Raw genomic sequence first — 26,103 nt, 5'->3', positions numbered from 1 at the left:
CCTCCCCCCGGGAAGTGACCCTCGGCTCCCACGCACCCGCCCGGGTCTCCGGCTGGCCTTGCCCTTCGACCCCCGCCTAGTGGAACCCTGCGCCCCGCAGCCCCCGCCCTCTCCGGCCCTCGCACTGCCCCGCGTCCGCGGACAAAGCTCCGGACACCCCGACCGAACGGTCACCACCCCCTGACCCCGGGCCGCCCGCGCGCTCCCGTGCCTGCCCCCGCCCGGGCCCGCGGCCCCCCCCGTACCTCGGCATCCCGGCCGGGTCCTAGGTGAGTGTGCGCGGCCTGGGGGGGCGTCCGGCCCCGGGGCCGGGGCGCGGGCCGGGGGCGACAGGCCGGGGCTGGGGGGCAGCGGCGCTCACCATCCTGGAGCCGCTACTGCTGCGGCTGCTGCGGCCGCCGCGGCCGGGAGCGGGACTGGGCAGTGGGGGTGGCCGGACAAGGGGCCGCCCCGGCTCCCCCCGCAGGCAGGACCCCCACCCCCACCCCCGCCTCCCCTCGCCCGCCCCCAGCGCCCTCCCTCGCAGGCCTTTGCTCCCCTCCCCTTTCCCTGCTCCTCCCTCCCCTACTGCCCCTCCCTTCCCCCCAACTCCCGCCCCTTCTCTGGCCCTCTCCACCCCGGGCTCCTTCCCCGCCCTCCCCCACCTCGCCCCCGCCCCGCCCCCACCTCCCCTGGGCTCTCCCGTCCCCTCCTCTCAACCCTCCCGGCTTGGCCCCGCCCCCCCTCCCCTAGCTCTAAAATAAATTAGCCACAGAGGGGGAGAAAAGAGTAAATGACCCTTGGTGTGGATAGTGTCCTTGCGCCACTCTCCGGCGCGCCCGGGCCTCTCCCGGGCCGTCGAGCGGGAAGTTGGGGTGGGGGTGGAGGCCGGTAAGGGTGGGGGAGCCGTCCGGCCAGGGGGGAGGCCGGGATTGATTGGGGCCTCCGAGCGTGTCCGCTGGGTGTGAGAGGCTTCCTGGGTCGAAGGGCAAAGGGGAAGGCAGCCAAAGGGGAACGCGGTCGGCCCTCCCCGGCCCGCCCCGTCTACTTGCCGCCCTAGACCCCCTCGCCCAGTACAGCCTAGGCCCCTTGGCCAAAGCCTTGTTGACTCATGCCCTCATCCTCCCCCCCCCCCCCCCCCCCCCCCCCCCCCCCCCGGCACTGAGCTCCTACCACGGGGCAGCCTGGGATGCAGAGGGTGGGACACACATAGCCGGACAAGTCCACCTCTCCACTGATGCCACTCCAAGAGGCGTGTGGCCACGGTGAAGCCCTGGCCTTGGACAGCGGAAGGTGGAGTGTGAGTTCTAAAAGGGGGCCTTCGCTGAAGGGCTTCCCGCAAGAAGGCGATATTCACATTGGGCCAAGCAGGCTGAATGGTGGAAGGAGAAGAGGGAGGATGAATTCCAGACCCGTGGTCTGCTGAGAGGTATCCAAAGGCGTCCACTGATTGGTGCATTGGGCACCGGTGCAACTGAGCGCGGACCCTGTGCCAAGCTTTGCGCTGGACGCTGGAGACCCCTGAGGGAGTCTCAAAGGCACATCCCTGTCCCCATGGAGCTCCCAGCCCAAGGGTAGACAGAATCCTATCAGACACCCAGGCTCGACTCTCCGGCAATGATTCCAGTGGGAAAGGAAGCCCACAGGGCAAGCAGCCTATAGCAGAACCCACTTTGCCCAAGGAGGTTGTAGGAGATGGGGCTGAGCTTAGGTCGGAGGGTCCAGGTACATTTCCGGGAGACTTGAGTACCCAGAGCGCCCCACCTGTAGAGGGAAGCCGAGCACCCAAGCTGGTTCCGAAACTCACCAAGAGTAGGATCTTCTCCACCCCCGGAATCCTCTCTTCTTCTCCACTTCACACCCCCAGAGCCACACCCTGGCACAAAGGACAGATGTGTCCAGGCTCACTATGCTAGGGAGCCCTGGCTTCAGAACCAGAAAAGCAGGATAGATCCACAGCCACTACCCTGGAGAGCAGATACTCCTTGCTGAAGGGACCATCCCAGGATAACAGAGGTAGAGGGAACTTGTTGGGTATTTCCGTACTGATGGCGGGCACATCTGAGGCCTAGAGAGGTGACATCCCTGGGCTCACACAGCAAAACTGGATCTAGAACCCACTGTACTCTTTCCACCCCACCTGTCCTGCTCCCCAAGGGTCAGAGGCAAGAGCTAAGAGAGAAGCCAGTGTCCACAGAAACTAAGTGACCTCAACCAGCAGGACTCGTTCCAGAAGGCCAAGCCTGGCATTGCCAGAGCATGGCGGATGGGTGTCCCTGGGGGCCATTCCCCGCCAGGCTCCAGGGTGGGGGTGGGTGACAGGAGTGAGGCTGGAGGAAAGAACTGATAATGTGCTCCCCTGGAGCAAGGGTCCAGTTCTCTCTCACCCCCCAGGACCCTCCAGTGCTGGTAGGAAGGACAAGGTTAGACCTCAGGAAGGCCTTCCCAGTAAGATAGGACAGGCCAGCATGATGAGAAGGCCTTCGCCGGCCCCCAGGAGCAGGAGGGAAGGCTCTACATCTTGGAGGTGCTGAGTTATTTCTGATCGGCAAACCAGCATGGGTCCCGTTAAGGGGGTTAGTTATCAGGTGGGGTGCGGCGGGCCTCTTCAACTCTCTGCCCCCCATCCTGCACCAGTGCTCAGGCAATGAAGTGTGGCTCCCCTCCCGAGCTCATTAAAGTCCTGTTAATACATCATCCAGCCTCCTGGGCTGACAAATACTCAATCCTAGGAAATGGCCCTTCATCATGTCTCTCCCCCTGCCCTGCCTGGGCAGGGCACTGGGGATCTGTTCTCTGAGGATTCCCTGCTCACCCTCTCCTGGCTGACCCTAGTCAAGGGATCTGTGCCTTGAGAGCCCCCTGCTGCAGACAGGAGTCAGGCTGGTCTTGTGATCAGCTCAGGGGTGGGTCAAGGGCCCAGCAGTGGATTGGATAATAACAGTGGGCATGATGGCAGTAATGCTTGGCTTCTGCAGAGGGCCCCCCATTCTTTCCTAGTCATTTTGCTTGTATCACATCCAAGGTGGAGAATCCCCCCCCCCCCCCGACCCCATTCCCAGGGGAGGCATGCGCTATGTTTTGGGTGTGTGCGGGGGCGTAGGGGCCTGTGTGCCTGTGTGATCTTCCAGGTCCAGAGACTTGCAACAAGTCTTTTCTGAAAACATGAAGAAAACTCACCCAGCTGGCCCGGGAGAACCAGGGTGAAGAGTTTCAAAAGAGAGAGTCAAGGGAAGATGTGGAGGGCCCAGAGGGAGGGAGGGAGGGAGGAGCAGGTGGGGTGAGGAGGAAGGAAAGGAAAGGGCCCCGGGGAAGGATGGGGGTGGGGGGGAGGAAGGGAAGAAGGAAAGGAAGAGAGGAAGAGGAAAGGGCGGGGAGAACTCTCTTTGTGGTCCTCTGGATCGGCCGCTCAGGAGTCATTAAGAAGCAGGAAAGGAAGGAAATGCGTCCAGGGGCTGAGGGATTGGGGTGAGCCCAGAGACACCACACCCAGCTCACTGCTGCTGCCCACTCGCCTGGGCTCGGGCTGCTCCCCCCACAAATGGGGGCCCCTGCTCTTCTCTTGCTGGCTCTTTGGCCCCTAAGGCCCAGCTCCCAGTGCCTCCCCAACCCTGCTCAAGCCCCTCACTCTCTGACCATGTGCTCACACCACCTTCGCCTTCCCAGTGAGCTACAGGCTGTCGGGGGCCAATCCACACCCCCCCCACCACCACCACACACACACAGCCACCAGCTTTTTTTCTTTCTTTCTTTCTTTAGTAATTTCTACACCCAATGGGGGGCTCGAATTCACGACCCTGAGATCGAGAGTCGCATGCTCTACCGCCTGAGCCAGCCTGGGGCCCCAAGGCAGCAGCTCTGAAGGGCCTCCGTGAGAACTAGAAAAAGTGTCCTTCTGGGCAGACCTGGCTCTGTGCCAGACCACGCAAGATTTGGGAGGAGGAGCCGGGGCTGGCCATCAGTCCCCTCCTTCCCCTTAGGGGCCCAACTCTTGGGGACTCTGGTGCCCACCTTCTAAATCCTCACCACACATCTGGCTCTACCATTTGGTCTGTGAGCAGAAGCACATCCATCGGCCCCCACCCTGCAGCACAGGCTTTGGGCCAACCCCCCCAAATGAAATGTCATCTCCCCCATGTAGCTTTACAGTACAGCCCCACAGAACCTCTCACTAAGCACCCACACCAGTTAACAACTGAGCCTTCTCTCCCTGGAGTATCTTTTCCCCTATTCTTTTTTTTTTTTTTTTTAAGGATTTTATTTATTTATTAGAGAGAGAGAATGAGAGATAGAGAGCACGAGAGGGAAGAGGGTCAGAGGGAGAAGCAGACTCCCCGCTGAGCAGGGAGCCCGATGTGGGACTCGATCCCGGGACTCCAGGATCATGACCTGAGCCGAAGGCAGTCGCTTAACCAACTGAGCCACCCAGGCGCCCCTTTTCCCCTATTCTGCCTGGGAGCTCGTATTCATCCTTCAGAACCCAACTCAGATAGGACTTCCTCTGTAAAGCCCTCCCTAGCTATCCCCCACCCCCAGCAGAGCTGAGAGCTCCTACCCCAGAGCTCTCCTAGTCCTTTTTCCTAGGTTCCAGGTGTTCGAGCCCAATACCCGGCTCCCTAGAGGAGCCCTTCCCTTCCTGTACCCTCTCTAAAGGCAGAAGACTACATCCAAGCCTGACCGCCTCACTTTTCACATGCCAGGTCCTCTGGAACCGCACTGGGCTTCTCCTTTCCCTAAAGCTCACACACCCAGGGCAGAATGGAGAAGTGGAAATCCAAGTGGCTCAGAGGTCTCCCCACCCCCACTCTGCCCTCACTGGGGCTGGGCCTGACAGGAGACTCCCAGCACATCTGGTTGTACTTAAATCATCCAGCGCCCAACTGCCCAGGCACGTCGCCTGCTTTTCTCCCCTCTGCCCTGGTCTCCTCCCATTCCTAAACCAACCTTCCAGTTCTCTCCTCCAGGACACCTTCCCTGATTGGCCCACAGCCCACCCTTGAACCCTCCACCTCTCCGGGTCTGGGTTCTGGGATGGCGTGTGCTTAGTGTGGCTCCGTGTGTGGAACCCCATCCTTTCCAAGCATTGGTCCTGGATAGAAACCTCCCCTCCGCCCCCCCGTCCAGGCAGGGAGGAGAACTGACCAAGGGCCACTCCTCTGTACCGCTGGCCTCCAGCCTGGCTGCCTCCCGTTCCTGGTGTGTGCAGCGGGGAGTGGGAATGTTTCTGCCTTTTTCAAGTTTTGGTTCAGATCCAGACGGAGAGCTGTTCCCACCACAACTCTTGCTGTCCGCCATTTTCCAGAAGGTTTTGCTAATATTCAAGAACCAAAGGGAAATAAATATAGAGAATGCAAGTATGAAAAGACACCGGTTGCAAAGAACAGGACAGTGGATGACCTGCTTCACCAGCTCTCCAGGTTTGGATGTCCATCCATTCATTCAATAGCATGAACTGATGCCTCAGTATGCTAAGTCCTGGGAATAGAGACTTGCATAAAACCCCCGGGCCTCCTAGACAAACTGGCACTCAGTGGAGGAGAAAGACAGGTGCATGAACAAATGCAAGATGCTGTGGTGGGCAGGAGTGGGAGGCGGTGGGGTGAAGGGATGGAAGGTCAGAGACTTTGCTTTGAGTCCCGGCTCCCCACTTCCCTGTGGCTGCCCCTCGGGGGGCCACGTAACCTTCTGGAGACTGTTTCCTCACCTGTAAAAGCGGGATGGTGTGACCTGAGAGGGCTGTGGGGGGGATTCAAATAAGATACTCTGTGTGCAAGCACTTTGTGCAGTGCGAAGTGAGCAGTCTCTGTTATCATTAGGCTCACATGTTGCCTGTCTGGTGCTCAGGCTCAGTCTGATGCTTCAACAGCTGTCTCTGCCTCTCCTCCGAGGGCGGGAGCCATGCTGGAGAAACTTCTCTGGTGGGGGACCTCCAGGCCAGAGCAGCGGACAGTCACGGTACACACACACACACACACACACACACACACACACACACACACACACACACTTTTTACACAAGTAAAACACCTTTATACAAAAATTAGGACATATGGACAAGCACAAAACAAAAATTGTTTAAAAATCAAATCACCTTAATCCCACAACCCAGAGATAAGCACTGGTAAGGCTCTGGAGTAGTCCAGATATTAGTCTAGATATCAATATAGAGAGAGAGATCTCTACATTATTTTGTAATCTGCTTTTCTCAATAGACAAATATTTTGAATATCTGTTCCTGTCTATAAATGCATTTATCCCACATAATTTTTTTAAGATTTTATTTTTTTTACTTTTTTTTTTTTAAGATTTTATTTTATTTGACAGAGAGAGAGAGAGAGCACAAGCAGGGGGAGTGGCAGAGGGAGAGGGAGAAGCAAACTCTCTGCTGAGCAGGGAGCCAACATGGGGCTTGATCCCAGGACCCTGGGATCAAGACCTGAGCCCAAGGCAGACGCTTAACTGACTGAGCCACCCAGGTGCCCCTAAGATTTTATGTTAAGTAATCCCTCCACCCAAGGTGGAGCTCATCCTTACAGCCCCGAGAGGCACGTTCCACCAACTGAGCCAGCCAGGTGTCCCCATACCGTATAATTTTTAATGACAGCTTAATATTCCATCATGTGGACATGGAAGAATTAATTTAACAAGTTTCTTTTGTTGTCAGATTTTTTTTCATCAATAAAAGCTTGATGAACCGACTTGTAACTTCCACCTTTGTGCATGTCTGGTTAGGATAATTCCTAGTAATGGGAGGCTGGGAATGCATTTTTTTTTTTTAAGATTTTATTTATTTGTTTGACAGAGAGAGCAGGAACACAAGCAGGGGGGAGTGGGAGAGGGAGAAGCACTCTTTCCGTGGAGCAGAGAGCCTGACGCCTGGCTCCATCCCAGGACGCCGGGATCATGACCGGAGCCAAAGGCAGACGCTCAATGACTGAGCCACCCAGGCGCCCTGGGAATGCATATTTTTAACTTCGGGAAGCAACTAGCCCAGGCCTCTGGGCGGTGCTCTCACACCTCCTCCAGGCAGCCCTCCCAGACTGGCAAAAGGCCCATGCCTTGCCCAGTAGCTTCATTCCTCAGTGACCTGGCCTGGAAGCCCTGAAAAATGTTCAGAAGGCCTGGCTGGTGACGGCCCCGGAGGGGCCCTGGGTGGAGAGCACAAAGCAGGCTTGTCTGGGGCCCGGAAAGGGGGCCCCGCCCCCCTCGGGGCTGCTGGATGTACATTCCTTCCCCAGGACAATGGCTGCCTCGGGAATCCCGAGAATGAAGAAGGCCGGTGGTTTTCCGAACGCCCCCTCCCCTTCAGCCCCCTCAACAAGTTGTACCCTTTCCCAAAATGGAAAGAAGGGCCACTTTGTTTTGGAGGCGGGGTGGGGAGGCAGTACTTCTGTGCCGACAGCCCCGCCCCCTCCTTTTACCAACTCAGATCCACAAGGGGGCTGAGGCCTGCGCCGCCACCTCCTCCCTGTGGATCTTGGGCAAGTCCTGCTCTTTCTGTAGGTCCCTGCTTCCTCAACTGTAAAATCAGTGGCTTGGACTTCCGTGCTTGCAAAATTCCCCACAGATCTAAAATGCCATAATGCAGTGGCTAAGATGATCACTGGCTTTGGAGTCAGATTGCCTGAGTTCAAATTCGGATCTGCCTTTTACCCCGTGAACTGAACAACCCGACCTCAGCTTTCCCGTCTGTAAAGAGGGTCGATGATAGACGCCCACTCCCTCATGGCGCTGTCTTGAGGAAGGATGAGAAGAGGCTCATGAGACAAGTGGCTGATTTGTTAAAGTGTAAGGTCATGATTCAGGCTTCATTCTAATGCCAACTGGATCCCCAACCCAGTCTAGATCTCATGTCCAGTCTAGATTTTGGACCCCGGACATTTGCCCAACAATTGGCCACACCTCCGGAAGATGAGGGGCAATTGATGCCAGAAGGAAGTATTCCTCTTGCATGTTTCCATTTCCCCTTATATGAGCCCTAAAGCTGCAAAACTGTAAAGGCCTTTGAGGGCAAATCAAATGTCAAATAGAGGAAAACTCCCGTGTCAGATCCTTTTTCTTCATTTTTGTTTGGGAAATGCAGACATTTCCAATGTCGCCTGCAATTGCTAGGTGCCAGGTGACACTGGATTCCAGGCTCTTCCTAACCCATTGGAGGTTTAGGACTAACACACTTAAACAGTAAACAATATGGGTCTCCTGTATATACTTTTGAGCAGTTCGCCACAAACCCTGGCTCACCCCCTTCCGGCTGTCCCTTGTAGGCTTGTTTTCACTTTCCCCCCCTCCCTCCTCAACCCTAGTCCTATACTCTGCCAAATCCATATCCTCTGCGGCAAGTACCAGACAACTCCCCTCACAATGGCTCAGACAATAAGGAAAATGCATGATCATATCTCATCCAGTTTAGATGCCACTGATGTTAACAAGCACTGTTACTTTATGTACGGTTAGAAAGGAAAAACCCTGCCAATTAAACTAACACAGGATTTCTTATCACTTTGAAACTTTATTTTATATTTATGTAGAAAACTCTTTTAGACTTCCATGGAACTATATATTTTTTTAAGATTTTATTTATTTATTTATTTGAGAGAGAGAACACCAGCGGGGGAGGGGCAGAGGGAAAGGGAGAGGCAGACTCCCCGCCGAGCAGGGAGCCCCTTGCGTTGCGGGGCTCAATCCCAGGACCCTGAGATCATGACTTGAGCCGAAGGCAGATGCTTAACCCACTGAACCACCCAGGCTCCCTGGAACTATGTATTTTTTTTAAATAAATTACTCTTGGGGCGCCTGGGTGGCTCAGTCGTTAAGCGTCTGCCTTCAGCTCAGGTCATGATCCCAGAGTCCTAGGATCGAGTCCCGCATCGGGTTCCCTGCTCTGCGGGGAGCCTGCTTCTCCCTCTGCTTCTCTCTCTCTCTCTCTCTCTGTCTCTCATGAATAAATAAAAATCTTTAAAAAAAATAAAATAAATTACTCTTTCACATACATGACAAGGAAAACACAGGTGAAATAAATTGGTTAAGGTTTTCTTTAAAATTTATCACATTCCGAGACTGATTCTCGGAATCGCTTTTCATGTTTGAGCTCTCTGTGTCGGTGTTTCTCCACATAGACCCTTCATCTGGGCCGTCACAAGGATCGGTGATACAGCATTTCTTTAAAACTACTCTACTGAATTAATTATCTCTTGCTGTGTTAAAAAAAAAAAAATACCCCAAACCTTAGCTGCTTAAAGCCACAAACATTTATCATCTGATAGTGTCTATGGGCCAGGAATCTGGGAGTGGTTTAGCCAGGATGTTCTGGCTCAGGGTCGCTCCTGAGCCAGCACTCAAGCTGTTGGCGGGGGCCTGCAGCCACGTGGGGCTGGAGAATCTACCTCCAGGCTCACTCACCTGGCTATTGGCAGACCTCAGTTCCTACCTGAGTGTTGGCTGGATAGCTCAGTTCTCCATCATATAGGTCTCTATAGGCTGCCTGTCTTCATGACACGGCAGCGGGCCTCCCTGACAAGAGAGGACCCAAGAGAGACCACAATCAAACATTCAAGACAGAAGTCACAGTCTTTTTATAACCTAATCTCAGAAGAGACATGACATGATTTCTGCCTTATGCTACTGGTCATAAAGACCCACCCAGAACAACCATGGGGAGAGGCTACACGAGAGTGTGACTAGTGGGAGGTGACGACCCTTGGGGGCCATTTTGCAGATTGACTACCACATCTACTATCCACTCCTAAGCCACTGGCATCCATTCTGGAAGTATTTATTGCTGGCAGATGATCTTGTCAGATAGCCAATGAAAGTTTCTAGGTATCACGCAGTACTCAAAGAGGCTTCACATCGTTCATGGATGAAAACATCATAGGGTTGTCAGTGTCCTATCAGGACACCAAGAAAGTCACCAAAATTTGCACCTGTGCAGGAAGGGTAGCTAAGTGCAACTGCTGTCTAACCGAAAGCAGAAGAAAATGCTATTGATTATAAGATGTATAATGATTTCCAAAATGTTAAAATGTGACCAAATGTGGGGCGCCTGGGTGGCTCAGTTGGTTAAGCGACTGCCTTCAGCTCAGGTCGTGATCCCAGGGTCCTGGGATTGAGCCCCACATCGGGCTCCCTGCTCCGCGGGAAGCCTGCTTCTCCCTCTCCCACTCCCCCTGCTTGTGTTCCCTCTCTCGCTGTCTCTCTCTCTGTCAAATAAATAAAATCTTAAAAAAAAAAAATGTGACCAAATGTGCATTTTAGAATTAATCAAATATGAAATTTTGCAGAATAATGAGAAATGGTGGCTCCAGAGTTGATTAACTCAGAGACTCAACACCTTCTTCAGGGACCCAGGTTCCCTCCATCTTCACATCTAACACCTTCAGCATAGATGCTGTGTCCCTGGATGGTGCCCTTCAAATCACAGAATGGCTGGTACAGTTCCGATCATCTCGTGTGGGCCCCAGTATTTCTCTCAGATGTCTCCTTTTAAGAGCAAAGAAACCTTCCCCAGAGACATCCAAACGATCTCCCCTCTTGTCTCATTGATCTGAAATTGTTACCGCCCGTATTAGGATTAGGTTCAGTTGCAGATGTTAGCAAAACTCAAAGTGATTTAAACAAGATCAAAATTGGGGCACCTGGGTGGCTCAGTCAAGTGTCTGACTCTTGATTTCAGCTCAGGTCATGATCTCATGGTCATGGGATTGAGCTCCACATCAGGCTCCAAGCTCAGCAGGGAGTCTGCTTGAGATTCTTTCTCCACCTCTGCCCCTCCACCTTCTCTCTCTCTCTCTCTCTCTCTCAAATAAATAAATAAATAAATCTTTAAAAAAATGAACAAGGTTTAAGTTTATTCTTTCTCATATAAGAAGTCTGAAGATAAGCAGTGCTAGTGTTCTGGCTCCACAGTTTCAGTGTCATCGGGAACTCAGGTGTCACCCATCTCACGTGATTTCATGCTCAGATTTGACTCATGTTTCAAAAGGGCTGCTGGAGTTCCAGTCATCAGATCCATATTGTAGACCAGAAGGGCAAAAGCAGAAGATGAAAGGTTGTTCCTCAGCAGCATCGGCTCCTTTAGGCAACCTTCTCAGATTCCCGCAGAACATTTCTGCTTACAACTTATTGGTCAGAAGTTGGCCACATATCTACATCTAGCTGCAAGAAAAGCTAGAGACCTTTTTTAGCTGGGTACTTTGTCATCCTAAATAAGATGTGACTCTTTATTCCTAAGGAAGGAGAGAGAAGAATGGCTATCAGGTGGCCACAGTCAGAGTCTTCCACTGTCTTCGTGTTCAAACCAACCCCTGGTCAGGGGGCAGGATTACCACGATTGATGTACATTGACGTAGGATTTACTCCTGGGGTGGGCATGAGGTTATATTCCTTGAAAGGTGGATCCCTGAACAAAATCCAAATTCTGTTAACAAGAAAGAAGCAGATGGAGCCGTTAGTATTAGTTATTTACCAAGAACCATTGCCCTCCTTTCTTGCTAACAGAACCTTGATTTTGCTCAGGGACCAAACTGCCCTGTTCTTCAGGGGAGGCTGAGCCCCTCCCCAATCCCATCTTGATTAGTCTTAGACACCTGTGGGAATTCCATTCCCTCTGCCAGTGTTTGGTTTAAGGATGGACATGTAATATGATTCTGGCCCATGCCACACGAGGGGATTTTTGTGGGGAGACTTCTGGAAAGATTTTTCAGAGGCTGAAGGAGAAAAGAATTTTTTCTTGGCCCCTGAATGCTGTTGTCTGCATATGATGTCTGGAACTGCAGCAGCCATCTTGTGACTTTAAGATAAGTCAGGGTACAAGGACAAAAACCAACATGATAAGGATGGCAGAGAAAAGAGAAAGCAATATAGTGGAATACTCACAAAATGGAATCCTACTTCAGCAACAAAAATCAACTATTAATACAACCAACAAAATGGGTGAATTTCAGAAACATTGTCTGAAGCAAAAAAGCCAGACACAGACGAATATATACAATACAGTTCCATACATAGGAAGGTCTAAATATGCAAAACTGATCTATGGGGGTAGAAATCAGAAGAGTGGTTACCTGTAGCAGGGGATGAGAGAGGGATTGACCACATACAGACACTAGAGAACTTTCCAGCATGATGCCAGCGTTCTATATCTTGATTGGAATGATGGCTACCAGGTATTTGCTCAGCAAAACTCATCAAACTTGTACTTTTAAAATGTGTGCATTCTACCACATGTAAATTATATTTCACTAAAATGATAAAAGAGGGGTGCCTGGGTGGCTCAGATGGTTAAGCATCTGCCTTCGGCTCAGGTCCTGATCCCGAGGTCCTGGGATCGAGCCGCACATCGGGCTCCTGGCTCGGTGGGGAGTCTGCTTCTCCTTCTCCCTCTGCCTCTCTCCCTGCTCATGCTCTCTCTCTCTCTCTCTCTCTGTATCTCTGTGTCTCAAATGAATAAATAAAATCTTTAAAAATAAAATAAAATAAAATTGATAAAAGAAGGAAAGAAAGGAAGAAGAAACAAACAGGAAGGAAGGAACCTAGGCTTTTGATAACACTGTTGAGTCACTGAATTAATCAACAGCCTCACCTTGGGACTTCTTGTTTGGCAACATAATAAACAATTGTCCTTACCGTTTAGGGCATTTTAAAGTTGGGTCTTCTGTAACTTGAAGCCCAGTCCCTCTTGTTAAAAGAAGGGAAAGGCACTCAGAGGTCAGGGCACAGATCCAGCCTGGGAAACTGTGGGCTTCAAGGAACAGCTGAAAAGAGCAAGAGACTTTGAAGCTATGCTTGATCTGGTGGAGTGTGCTCCCCGCCCCACCATCATATAGAGCCCTGTACAGCTGAGGGTCTCTCCCCACCTTTCCTGGACCTTCCCTACCCCCAACTGTAAAATGCAAACCCTAGCAATCGAACAAACTCTCAGGCTTCTGGTGAGGATTAATTAAGAGAACACTCAGGAAAGCTCTTAGCAGGGTGCCTGGCATACAGAAAGGGCTCCATAAGGCTCCTGTCTTACCTCACCTGGACTGAACCAAGCAGAGGTCCCAGGAGAGGAGGGAACAGAATTCAGAAACTTTTAGGAAACAGATCTTGAGACTGTAATTGATTGATGACACCAAGGACTCAGGGCTGGGTGACAAAGTAGATGGAATGGCTTTTCAAGCCTTTGGCAGAGATTATGAGTAGAATCTATTCTTAACACCAGGAAGATGCTGGTAAAGGGAGATAAGACACATGGGAGGAGGGGGAGATTTGGAGAGTGAAAAGAAGAGTGTAAGCTGAGTCTGAGGGGCCTGTGAGCAGCATGGAGTGGTGAATCAAAACCAGGAGGCTGCCACCAACTAGCTGTGTGATCTTGGGCAAATTACTGCCTTTCTCTGAGCCTCAGTGTTCTCATCTGTGAAATGGGAAGTCTGAGCATACTTACCCCATTAGGTTGCTATAAAGATTAAATGAAACAATATATTTAAAGAGCTTAGCATAGTGCTGGCACATAGTAGGTGCTCATTAAGTAGTGCTAATAATTTTCATCAACGCTTCACACCCTGCCTCAACTGCCCAGGCAGGCCGCTCAGGCTGAAATGCTGCCGCTACAGTACTAACCATAGCTGATGTGTATGGAGAGTTTTGAGCATACACTTCACTTTCTCCTGCCTCCAACAGGGCGTTCCCCTGCAGAGGATTTCCTCTCCTTTTCTTTGACCCTGTCCCTCCCTTCCTTCCAGTCTCTACTCTGACCTCCCTCTTCCAGGAAGCCTTCCTTGACTAATGCCTCCCCTTTCCCTGCCAACCCCTCCAGGAGCCTCCCTGTAGGGGCTGGCCTCCCAGCCCAGAGCTCTATCCACTCCCTTCTATTGCCCATACCTCAATAAAGATCACTCCAGCTCAGATAAGGCCTAGACCTATGGGGATGCTTGTCCAGTACGGGAAGGATGCCTGCTCTCCACCACATCTCTAGTGGAGGAGAGCTCTGAGAGCGGTGGGGGCTGGCGAGGAAGCGGCCACCTGCCAGAGTGGCAGCAGACAGGCCAGCTAAATCCTTGACCTACGATTTAAGGGGTCGGGCATAGTTCAATAGAGCACTCCAGGCTGAGTCCCAGGGCATTCACACGGGTCAGGGGGATGAGGGGCAGGGAGGGGAGGGGGGCCATCTCCTCCAAGAGCCCCTTGGAGTCATTCCCAGCCCTCTGAGGCATAATGCAGCACCCTGAAACCTGTAACCCCCAGCCCCATCAGTGCAGAACCCCCTTTGAGAGGCGAAGTGGGGAGGTGGGGGAGCCGAGGGAGCTGTGGTTTGCATGGAATCCCAAGTGCCGGGCACACCGGGCACACCGTGAGTGAGGGCTCAATAAAGCTCCCGTCTGGATTAACCGCAGAGGTAGAGCCCTTTGCTAGGTCCTGGGACGCAGCAGCTTTGTCCACAGTTCCCAGGTGGGCCCTAGTCTCTGCTCCTCTCCTCCTCCTTTGGAATTTCCCCCAAACTGGGCTCTACCAGGATTTGTGGGGAGGCCCTCTGAATAGCTGGAACGTCCGATGGAATCCCACGGGCAAAACGTAGATTTTCCTAGCCATAAATGCCGGGTCGGGCCCAGAGGAGGGCCAAGCTCGCATGCAGGTCTCAGCCGGAGCCCCTCCCAGCCCACCCCGTTTTACTCTAGGGCCGCCGCCCACGTTTGTCCCTTGGGAGTGCTATGCAAAAAAGATGCAAAACAGGCCGAGACAGCCGTAGGGATTGGCTGACGCGGGAGACTTCGTCCGCCCAATCCGGGGTCGCCGGCGGCTTGGGCTCCCCCGCACAGGGCCTGGTCCCGCCCATAAATCAGCTCCGTCAGCGTTAATGGCTCCTGACTAATTGCCTGGACTCGGGCTCCGGGCTTGGGTCGCCCGCATTAAAATTCAATCAGGCCCAGCGCTGAGCTATTAAATATTCATTGGGAGAGCTTCCCGAAACCAGGTTGGGGGATGGGGGTGGATTGGGTTGGAGGGACTACCTGAATCCCTGGCTTCAGCGGAGCCCCGCCCCCCCTTGGCTCCTCCCCAACACTCTCATCTCCTGCAACTGCTGCCTGATTTCCATTCTGCTGGGCCTGATTTCTCTCTGGAAGTCCCTGAGCCCTCTCTAGAGATTCTTGGGAGATTGAGCTGCCCTGCAGGCGTGTGGTGCTAAATTATGCCCAGGGCTGCCCTAGTCCTCTGCCCTGCACCCCCTCCGCGCCTGGTGGCCTGGCTCCATAGACCTCTTACCCAGTGCCCACGTGGGCCCCTAATCAATGCTGGAGTAGAAGAGCTCCAAGGCAGAGATGGTTTCATCCTCAAGAGAGGCCCCTAGGTCCCTGGCCTGGTCTTTGCCAGCGGCTTTGGCGGCATTACACTGGTCATCTTCAGCAGGCTTGAGAGAGCTTCAGGCTGGGCAGCATGGGGTCTGTGCTGGAAGGGAGGAGGGGGGGCTCTGTGCGGCCCTCCTCTCCTCTCCCCTTCCCCCAGGAATGCAGTCTCTCCAAGCTCCTGGGCCCCTGGCCTGATGCTGAGCAGGCTGCCTGGAAGTTCTCAAGGAGGGTACCCAGGGGGAGGGGGCTGGGCCCGAGGGCCTGGAGGGGGCCACAGGCAGTGTCTGGGACTTAAGCAGGAAGTACACACCCTGCTCCCCATTCATACACACTATAGTTGCAGGGTCATATGAAGAGGGTTTGGCAGGTGTGAAGACAGCCACGGCCGGGAGGCTGGAGTGAGCCGCTCAGACAACGACTGGGCCCTCCATATTTGTATTGAGACATCTTGTAACACAGCTCCACCCCCGGGGCCAGGGGCTGTTTGAAGGAGGGGAAGAGGAAACACCAGGAAATATGTTAGGAGAGACCTGTTCCCCTCCCATTTTTACAGCAAATCTTCAGGACTGAACCACCTGCTCATGGGGCTCTTCCCCTGCCCTTTGGACTGCTCCCTGCTCCTGGTGGCCTGAGGTCCTGCAGGAAATTAACCCTGCAGGGTATGGAGGCGGCTCAGACTGTCAGAGTTACAGAGCGCCCTACAGACACTGCCGTGGAAGGTTAGAGGCTGAGGGCGCTAGTTTCTGCAAAGCCAGAAGCAGCTGAGGGCTCTAGGAGCAGTGTGAAGTTCTGGGGGTCCTAACTACGGAGATACTGGAAGGGACTTCTTGTTCTGCTATTCTGAGAGCCTCAAGTGTTGCAGGATTCTTGTCTGAAAACCGCTACTCCCTCAGAGCTTAGGTGCTCTCCTAGCAAGAGATGGGGGACCCAGGCTGGCCCCAGAGCTGGGTACAGGGCAGAATGTGTCTGGCAGCAATTAGGAGGGGAGCTGGGCTGGGAGGCCTCAGACTTCAGCGGGTCAGCACTGACCTGAGCCAAGTGTCCAATTCCAAAGCCAAACGTCACAGGCAATCCGGGATTCCAGCTCCCTCCACGTGTGGTTCCCATTAGGGCTGGCTGGGGTCTTCCTGAAGGCCAGGCGGATTCCTCCGCCCCTCCCCCAACACGGCCCCTCCCTCTTCAGGCTGTTTGGAATGTCCTACCCAGTGCTTCGGGGTGGCCTGCCACGGTGCAACCTTGGGGATTTTCAGGGGCATCCCACTCCAAATGGGTCTTCCCACCCACTAGCTGATGTTTTTGCAATCTCTTAAAGGGGACAAAGGGATAAGAGACTTAAACCCTTAACCCCCCCAGGAAGGGCTAATCCTTGAAGACCCCTACACTGTGTCTGGGGGCCTTCCCTCCTCTCCAGATCAGCCGCCTTTGTTCAGGCCCCGGCCCCTTTGGTCCAGACACTTGCAACTAACTGTCCCACTTACCAGGCCATTCCTCCATACTGCCCCCGAGTGGGCATCCGAAACACCCAAGCCTGTGACTCAGATCATTTCCCTCCTGACAAAGCTTCCAGTAGCTTTCCAGCAACTCTGCAGCAGTTGCACACAGATATTCGTGTTATGTGTATCTTGGACACACACACCGTTTTAGAGTTTAAAAAAAAAGTCAACATTGAAAAACCTGGAGGCAGCACATAAAAATCGACATCTCTCATTTTTCCTGCAAATACCTGACGACCCGAAGCTAACGAGCCAGCATGACAATAACTGGCTGGAGCCGAGGAACAACCATGGCTTTCCAAAGAGGTCCCTGGGGCTTCCATGTGCACCATAGTCCCCACTGGATGAGTCAATGGCCTTTTATCCCTGGGCTGGCACTGACCTTTTTATCTCACTTCCTGTCAGCTTTGCTCCTTCTAGCCATTTATGTTCCCGTCTGTCTCCCTCGGTGCAGACACTTCAACTTGCTACAACAAACCCAATTCTAAATCCCTAGGCCTAGGGCATATGTCATTTCAGCCACCCTTCACACCCCATCCCTCCTGTCCCCGTCAACTCCTCCCACCCCATCTTGGTCCAAGCCCGTCAAACTCCTCACTCTTCCCCAGACACAGGCCGGACTTTCACACCCCCAAGTCTTTGCGCATGCTCTTCGCGCGGCCTGGAACATGGCATCTCTTCTGCCCCTGGTGAACTTCTGTTGCTCCTTCAAGCCCCACCCCACGAGCCACTGACTCGGAAGCATCATCCGGACCCCACCCAAAGGCAGTACCCTGGGTTGTCTGATGGTTCCTGTGATTCCAAAATGTCTCATGCCGTTCTCATGTAGTGAGAGCCTCTCCAGGGCTGGGAGTAGGCCGCTTGGCATCCCCGGGGCTCACGTGGGTGGAGGAACGGGCCATCAGGTTGGTGGCGGGAATGTCTGCGGGTGGAGGAGTTGCATCTCAGCCCCTAGGGAGCTGGCCTTTGTGGCTAACACAGGTTTGTTAGAGTTGGCAAGGTTGGAGGAGGGGAAGGCAGCAGGCATTTTGCCAAGACATAAGCTGAGGTCTTGTGGCCCTGGCAGGAAGGAGGCCTCACCTCATTCACGATCACCTGTGCTTCTGCACTTGGGGGACTGTTTAGACCCCTGGGTGTATGTGAAGATGTGTTAAGTGTTCAGGTAAGTGGGTCCGGGCCCCCAGGCAGTGGGGTACTACTCTCCTCTGCCCTGTGAGCACCCCCAGTGCCCCCAGGGCTGCTATCAGTGCTGGATAAAGAGGTCAAACAGACAACATCTTCACCTCCTGAGGCTGATGTTGCTGAGACCCCCGGGGATGGGCTTGAAACCAGCGGGGCTGCTCCCTCGATCTGTTCCCTGGTCTCCTGTCCCTGGCCCACCCCCCTTCCTGCCTCTTCAGGGTTCCCAGCTGCCACAACCCCTTCCACAGAGCCCCCTCTCCGTGCCCCAGGAGCTCTGCCAGGCCACGCACAGCCGCCCCCCCCATCTCCCCAGGACTAGCTACTGGCCCTCTGTGGAATCACCTGAGAGGTAGGTACTGGGGATCCTGTTTTTATGCACAAGGAAATAAACTCTGAGTCTCAAAGGAACGTCCTCGAGATTCCCCGAGTGAGTAGTAACTGAGAGGAATTTCAGCCCGGCCCCTTGTCTCTGAGGGCCAAGTTCTGGTCCCGGCCGCCCCGCGGGCTCCAGGCTCCGGCCTGGGGTACCCCCCTCCCCGCCCACAGTCACAGCCGTCGGGTGCTGTGAGATCGATGAGACAGAGATCGATGCTTCAGTGTCCCACCGCCGGCGTTAACCACCGACCGGGGCGGATGTCGCGTGCGTGAGTTGAGACGGGCCGGCCCCCAGGACCCTTCGGGGTTCCCTAACCGGCGATCGGCAGAACCCGAACGCTGGGATTCGGTGTCTGCCAAAACGGTGTGCCTCCAGCTCGGGGCCCCTCAGCCCCTGCCTGAGAGAGGCGGCGGCGCGCTCTGGGGGTGGGGGAAGCCCCCAGCACTCGCCCCCCGGGGCCTCGCGACGCACTCCGAGCTCTCGCCCCCGGGGGCCGGGCGCGCGCGCCAGAGAGGCGTGCGGCGCGCGCCTCGGCCCCTCCCCCAGGCGGGAGCAGATGGCAGCAATTACGGCTCGGACCCTCCCCCGCCCGTAGCCTGAGGCCGGAAGACCGGCTGCGTGCGCTTTCCCGGGCGGGAGGGGCGGCGGCCTCCGCGGCCAGCGAGCCGGCGGAGGCGGGGCGGGGGTGCCGGGTCCGGGAGGGGACTTCCTTCCCCCGGGAACGGGGCTGGGCGATTCCCTCAGGAAAGGCGAAGCCCCACCTTCCCGTTCCCGGCCCCAGAGTGCTTTCAGGCCCGTGTCCCAACAAGCCCAGCGCCTGCAGGTCTCAAAGCTCCGAGGATTTTCAGGTTGGGCCAGTGGTCCAGGCTGGGGAGAGGGGAGTTGTACGGTTGTGCAGGTTGCGACCTAAACAAGGGCCGGGTGGAGGGGTTGAAAGTCTTGGGCTTTGGCAGGTGCTGCTCTTTCTGGAGGAAGGCAAGGGGCACCTTTTCTCACAAAGGGCCCAAATGAGCAAGTCTGGACTGCCCTTGATTTAAGGCTGCTGACTGTAGACGGGGGGGGGGGGGGGGGGGGGGGGGGGGGAGCGAATGGCCAGAATTGGCTTCTGTGGCTCAGGGGCAGGGCCAAAGAGAGCAGGAGGACTCTCGTGGCTCAGGACAGAGACAGTTCTACCAATTGATCGCCCCTGGTTCCTTCTTCCTGAACTCTCCTCCCATCCTGTTCCCATTGTCCAGTCCACTAGCGAAGTTTGTCCCTTCTGTCTCTAAGATATATCTTGGATCAGCCCCTGCTCCCCACACCCCTCCAGCGTCCAAGCCCCTCTTCCCTCCTTGTACAACTGCAAACGCTCCTGTCTGCTCTCCTGGCGCCCCGACAGTCAATTCACACAGCTTCCAGGGGGACTGTTAAAAATACCAATCATAAAAAAAATCAGAGCATGTCACTCCCTGTTTAACAGCTTTGCATGGCTTCCCTTGGAGGAAGGCCCCAATTTCTTACCCTGGCCCCTGCCTATGCTGACCTCTCCTAGATCATTCTCCTCTCTGTCCAGATGCTGGGCACACTGGCTGAATTTCTGTCCCTTGAACTTGACAAGTTTTTCACACCTCTGGCTTTGGTCTTGCTGTTCCCTTTGCCTGGAACCCTCTGCCCAGACCCTTCACAGGGATGTCGCCTCCCCATCAATCCTGACACAGTACTACAGCAGCCCCACACCCAATTGCCTGATCTTCTGTGTCACTTAACCGTGTATTTCTTCAGGACTTAATGGCTTTCTGTAATTATTGTCTTTATTCACTTGGTTTGGGGTCCCTTTCACTTACCAGAATGCCAGCTTGATGAATGCAGGTGTCTTTCTTGTTCTCTGCTAGCACAGTGCCTGGCACAAACCTAGGAGGTGCTCAACATACTTTATGCAGTTGAGGAATGCGGGAGTCCCTGGGGAATGAGTTGGCTACTTATCCATTTGATCACTTTTAAGGGGGCCACTCCCTGGGAGAAGCCAGCTGCAAACCCCTGTGTTCACCTGTGTTTCACCCAAATGCCTCATATATGGCAGGCCTGTGGTTTCCAATATCAATAAACTTAACAGCCAAGACTTACTGAGCATTTACCATGTACCAGGCATTATTCTAAGTGCTTTACGTGGCTTAGCTAATTTAATTTGTACAACAAAGTAGATACTAATATCCTCAGTTTACAAGCAGAGACATACTAGGACACACACAAGAATGCCTCATAAGCACTGAGTTGATTATCATTGTACAACAGATGGGTGAATCGAGTAAATACACAGGTGAGCCTACTTCGGGAAGGTGGAACAGATCAGGAGGACAGAGCATTAGGGAAGAATCAGCATGGGGGATGTGGTGGGGGACACTGAGCTGGTTTGGGCAAGTGGGTAGAAGAGGAAGCGTAGGGCCACGGCGCATGCTCCTGCTCTGGGTCCCCACAGCACTCAGGGGTGCAGCTGTGGTGCAGAGGCGAGGGCCTGGGTCTGGTATTCTGCCACCCACCAGAGGGGTGATCTTGGGCAACCACTTACCCGCTTGGGGCCACGTTAGCAAAATGCTGGGGAAGGCTTACATAACACCTAACTGCCAGAGCCGTCACCAGGATTAAATTTAAAAATGCTCATGAAAGTGCTTCGTCAGCTGCAGAGGGCTGCTGAGAGAGGGGAGTAGGGAAAGGGTGCAGGCTGTGGGCCTGAAAATCTGAAATTAGAGCCATACTTTGGCTCCTCTTGCATAGTCCCCTACTGTGTACCCCTCCAGGGTGGACCAGGGTCTACCAGTTGTTTTCCATATGTGGCTGGCATGGAGTTTGTACTCAGTGGGTGTTTGTTGAGTGAATACATGTGTTTGTTGAGTGAATGAGTGAGGGAAGACCTGGGGAAGGGTAAGAGAGGGAAAATAAATACATGAGTGAAAGATGGAGGAAATGAAGAAGGGACTGGAGATGCCGTCTGCCTCTGAGCCTCAGTTTCTTCATCTTTAAAAGACCATGGTAAGGCCTGGGTCTCTGTTGATCTGATGAGTTGTGGCAGGCCCATGGAGGCCACCCCTTGCTGTCTATGCTGGGCTGAAATGACCACTACTCCCCTCCCCCACATCCCTGTCCCCCGGAATTTATAGATTCCTCATTGTCCTGCACAAAGGCCCTCTTGGGGAGGAGGCGGGGTGGGTGAGGAGACTGGGGAATTAAAAAGTCAGAGGCTGAGTAACAGCCAGCCACACCCGAGGCCCCATAAATCTTCCTAGACTCCCTGTAAGGTGGATTTGCTCTGTCCTCACCCAGAGCGGCTTGCAGGACTCCTGCTGCCTGGGATCAGCTCAGAAGCCTCGAGGTCACCACCACGGTGGAGGTGTGGAGGCCTGAAGACGGGACCCTGACCGTGGGGGAGGGGTGGATCCTATTGTTTTATCCCTGTGACATCAGAAAGTCCTTCCTCCCATCCCGCTCCACTCCCTTACACATCCCTGTAAGTCTAGCCCACGGCTATTGGGACTGAGCAGAAAAATTAGCTTTCTGTGGGTATTCTGAGTTCCTTGGTGAGGGGGGCCTGGAGGTCCAGACTCCGGGAAAGCAGCAGCCTCCCCCACTCCGGCCTCTCCGGGAGAGGAGAACTGGCAGATGGTGCAGTGTTAACAGATGACAAGAAAACAGAATTACTCAGCTGCTCTGTCCCTCATGTTCTGGAAGGGGATGGCCTTCAAACTGGAAAGAGACAATGGTGTCAATTGGGAGGGCTGGGGAGGAGGGGGAGGGAGGGAAGCTGTGGGGCATGGGGGGCCTGCAAACCAGCACACGGAAGACCGGCTTGGAGTCCCACTCACCAGTTGGGGGATCTCCAGCAGGTTGGTTAACTGCTCAGAGTCTGCGTTGCCTCATCTATAAAACAGGTCGACGAAAAACTCTGTTGTACCTTCTCACTGGCTTTTATGAAGATAATGTGGATTTTTCTCTTTATAAAACTGGGCTTTATGACTTGTGAAGGTGTCAACATATAAGAGGTTACTTATAAACTATAAGTGCCAGCCCCTTAGGTGTTTGTAGAATCTTTTTTTTTTAAGATTTTATTTATTTATTTCACAAAGAGCACAAGTAGGCAGAGTGGCAGGCAGAGGGAGAGGGAGAAGCAGGCTCTCCGCCAAGCAGGGAACCCAACGCGGGGCTCGATCCCAGGACCCTGAGATCATGACCTGAGCCGAAGGCAGATGCTTAATGACTGAGCCGCCCAGGTGCCCCTGTAGAATCATTTTTAAAACTCTTTTCCTTACAACAAAATGGAAGAGAATAGAAAATATCACGTGCATCACAACGTTATGAAAACTTTTTTTTTTTAAGATTTTATTTATTTGAGAGAGAAAGAGCACATGAGAGGGGGGAGGGTCAGAGGGAGAAGCAGACTCCCTGCTGAGCCGGGAGCCTGATGCGGGACCCGATCCCGGGACTCCAGGATCATGACCCGAGCCAAAGGCAGTCGCTTAACCAACTGAGCCACCCAGGCGCCCCGTTATGTAAAATTTTTGCTTTTACTTCTGTGGATGTTCTTGTGTCCTGGGGCCAGAGGTAGATGTATTTTACTGTGGGTGATGGTCAAAAAAGTTTGAAATATTCCAAGTAGAGGGAGTTCTTTCATGGTATCTCCAGAATGGAAAGGTGCATAGATGGAAATTAACAACAAGAAACGCACCAGGAGAAATATAAATGGAATGGGCCTTGGGCTATGGAACCCCAGGGTGGGGAGATCTGGTTCTGAGTAGCTTAGTGTAACTAAGATTGCCGGGGGGCGGTGGGGGGGGGGGGCGGCGGGTGCTACTTAGGACATACCAGTCTGCCCTCTTGATGGGTAACAAGAACCTCTTTGCTTTGTAGGATGCCTTGGGCTTGAATCATGAGGACACTGTCCCTGAACGCCTACTAGGCCATGGCCACTGCTCCCTCAGCATGGCCCTGAGCTCAGCCAAAGAGAGGGGCTAGTCAGTGAGAACCTTGGACTCCTGTGCTTGGGCCCTTCCCCCCAACAAATCCACCAAGAGTGCAACAGGTATGATGTAGTGGTAGTCAGGACCCTCCTGCCTGAACTTCACCCATGACCCTCATCCCCACCTCCACCCCAAGGGCCATAGTCCAGTGGGGTGAACTAGTCAGAGGGGGCCCTAAATCAATCCCAGACTTCCCTGGCTGGCATTGAGTTATGAGCTGTGGGTTTTGTGATGTAGATCATGGTAGGGGAGGAGGGGGCATGACCTATGGCAGGTCACAGGGGACCCCCAGAAGGGGCCAGAGCTGGGGGTCAGAGGTCACCTCCTCCATTCTCCATCCCACTGTGCTGGGTCCCATCCCATGTCTAATCCTTAAGCGGGGGTGGGCCTTTTCCCCACTGACTGCTGTCCCCAGCTGTACCTGCCACCAGGCCTGTAGGGTGGGAGTAGGGGGCTTGTCCTGGAAAAAGATCCTGGAAGAAAGGCAGAGGTTGAGATGACAGTACATTTGGTTCCCTAATCACCATTAGGGTGATTCTGGTGCACTCCCATCAGAATCCAGCAGCTAAGAGACCAAAAGGATAACCCTCACTGTTAATCCTTAAGACTGCCACACTGAGACTCTAGAAGGCCCTGACTGAAATGTACCCATAAGACCCAGGATGTGATGCATTATTTTACGCATTAACTAGCAACCTCTAGTTCCCCTCTACCACAACCATCCCTATCAACAAAGACATGCACAGTGAGGGTCAAGACCCAGCCTGGGGAACGGGACGAGGGGGGTGTGGTGGGGAGGAACCAACATACAGTCTGCCTGAGGACAGAGGATGGGACAGGGCACCGGAACCGAGCATTGCTACAGGTCGAAGGTAGAAGAAACCTTACAAACCTTCTGGGTACCCAACCAGGTTGACTAAAGCTGATCTACAAAAATAATTCCCCTATCATGCTTTGGGACCAAAAATCGTCCTGGTCACCCTCCTCCTGTGCACCTGCCCTGCCAAGACCTTGCCCCTGCATCCAACCCTAGGACCCTCTGCTATAGCCTCCACTCTGTGGGGATGCTCTCCCAATTCCTGCCCAGGGCTGCCACCTGCTGGCTGAGAGTGGCCCTGCAGAACAGGATCCTTGCTGAGGCTGGGGGTGCTCTAGGCTTGGAGGAAGATCATTTGAAAAGCAAAATGTGAAATTCCCTTTTACCTAGTTAGATGTCCTTGGGGCCTCTCAGCACAGATTAAAGTCCCCTATCCCTCTACAGTCGTTGCTGAATGGTACTGGGTGCGGGGGGGGGAGGGGGTTGGTACTCTTCAGGCCAGAGGAGAAACTGTCAGGCAACTTCCCATTCACTGAGTGGCCAACACTGTGCTAGATGCAGGAGACAAAGATGATCAAGGTGAGGGAAACAACCAAGAACAAGGTTAACGATAACTCATGTGAGGAGTCAAAGTATGTGCCTGACACAAAGCAAGTTTCAGTTCATGGTTATTGAACAAATGAATGAATAAGTGAGTGAAGTTCAGAGGTACACTGAGAAGTGATGAACTCTGTGTACAAGAGAGGTTGTGGGGGTTGCCTGGCTGGCTCAGTCGGTAGAGCGACTGAAGGTCATGAGTTTGAGCCCCAAGTTGGGCGAGGAGCCTCCTAAAGAAAAAAACCCTACTATTTTTTGTTTTGTTTTGTTTCGTTTTATTATTTTTAAAGAAGATTGATTGATTGATTGATTGATTGATTGATTTGAGAGAGAGAGAGAGCTGGGCAAGGGGCAGAGAGAGAGGGAGAGAGAATCCACAAGCAGACTCCCTGCTGAGTGTCGAGCTGGACTTCAGGACTCGTTCCCAGGACCCTGAGATCCTGACCCTAGTGGAAACCAAGAGTCAGCCGCTCAACCGACTAAGCCAGCCAGGTGCCCCTACTGTTTTGTTTGCTTGTTTGTTTTGTTTTGTTTTAAAGATTTATTTATTTGAGAGTGAGAGAGAGAGAATGCACCTGCACTACATGCACAAGCAAGTGGGAGGAGGGGTAGAGGGAGAGAATCCCAGACAGACTCCCCACTGAGTGCCCCATGAGATCATGACCTGAGCCGACAGGAGTCAGATGCTTAACCGACTGAGGCACCCAGGCTCCCCGCTACTATTTTTTTTAAGTGATTAAGTGATTACATGGTGCAGCCAATGTTGACAACTACTGTTCCAGTCCTTTCTATGCATTTACATACATGGAAGTTAACCAATTACACACACACACACACACACACACACACACACACACACTTCATATATCTATGTATATATATATATATATATATACATATATATATATGGCTTTTTTCTCTTCAATTAACAACATGTCTCAGAGATGTTTTCCAAGCAGTCCATAGGGATCTATCTTATTATTTTTCAATGGAGGCATAATCTCATGTGCATTTTTTTTCAGGCCCTTCCTCTATTGATGAACATTTAAGTCATTTCTAAATTTCTTTTTTTACAATTACAAACAATGCTGCAAAGTATATACAGTGTATCTTTGTTCACAGACGCAAGTACTGTTTTGGGAAAGATTTCTAAAAGCAGAATTTTTGGGTTCATGTGTATGTACATTTGTTATTTTGATAGATACTGTCAAAATGCTTTCCAAAAATACTTCACTAATTTACATTTCCCCAACAGTGTAAGCACTTAATATTATTGATGTTTGATTTTTGCTTAGCTGATGGGCCAAAAGCAATGTTTCATTATTGTTTTAATTTGCCTTTTCCTGCT

The 26,103-nt window shown here is 53.1% G+C and overlaps 2 protein-coding genes across 13 annotated transcripts in view; one reads left to right on the top strand and one right to left on the bottom strand.

Annotated features, from left to right (window-relative positions):
* The window catches only part of FIGNL2 (fidgetin like 2), a 48,224-nt gene extending 29,831 nt beyond the window's left edge, over positions 1-18,393 (bottom strand). The window contains exons 1-3 of one of the 3 annotated variants that reach the window (XM_027594730.2): positions 18,320-18,393; positions 16,332-16,976; positions 12,604-12,731 (exon numbers count right to left, since the gene is read on the bottom strand). The gene's annotated coding sequence lies outside the window, so the exon portion shown is untranslated. Of the gene's footprint in view, positions 1-245; positions 378-10,840; positions 11,396-12,603; positions 12,732-16,331; positions 16,977-18,319 lie in introns of those variants that run through there. The other 2 variants (XR_003520004.2, XM_027594731.2) reach the window with 2 other exon arrangements.
* The window catches only part of ANKRD33 (ankyrin repeat domain 33), a 34,061-nt gene continuing 8,168 nt past the window's right edge, over positions 211-26,103 (top strand). For 2 of the 10 annotated variants that reach the window (XM_027594740.2, XM_027594732.2), the window contains exons 1-2: positions 18,455-18,621; positions 23,232-23,403. The gene's annotated coding sequence lies outside the window, so the exon portion shown is untranslated. Of the gene's footprint in view, positions 270-18,452; positions 18,622-18,641; positions 18,717-19,670; positions 21,360-23,231; positions 23,404-26,103 lie in introns of those variants that run through there. The other 8 variants (XM_027594743.2, XM_027594737.2, XM_027594739.2 and 5 more) reach the window with 7 other exon arrangements.

The sequence above is a fragment of the Zalophus californianus genome, chromosome 9 (assembly GCF_009762305.2).
Source record: "Zalophus californianus isolate mZalCal1 chromosome 9, mZalCal1.pri.v2, whole genome shotgun sequence".
NCBI lineage: Eukaryota > Metazoa > Chordata > Mammalia > Carnivora > Otariidae > Zalophus > Zalophus californianus.
The sequence above is the reverse complement of the archived record's forward strand: the minus strand, read 5'-3'. Positions and strand labels throughout refer to the sequence as shown.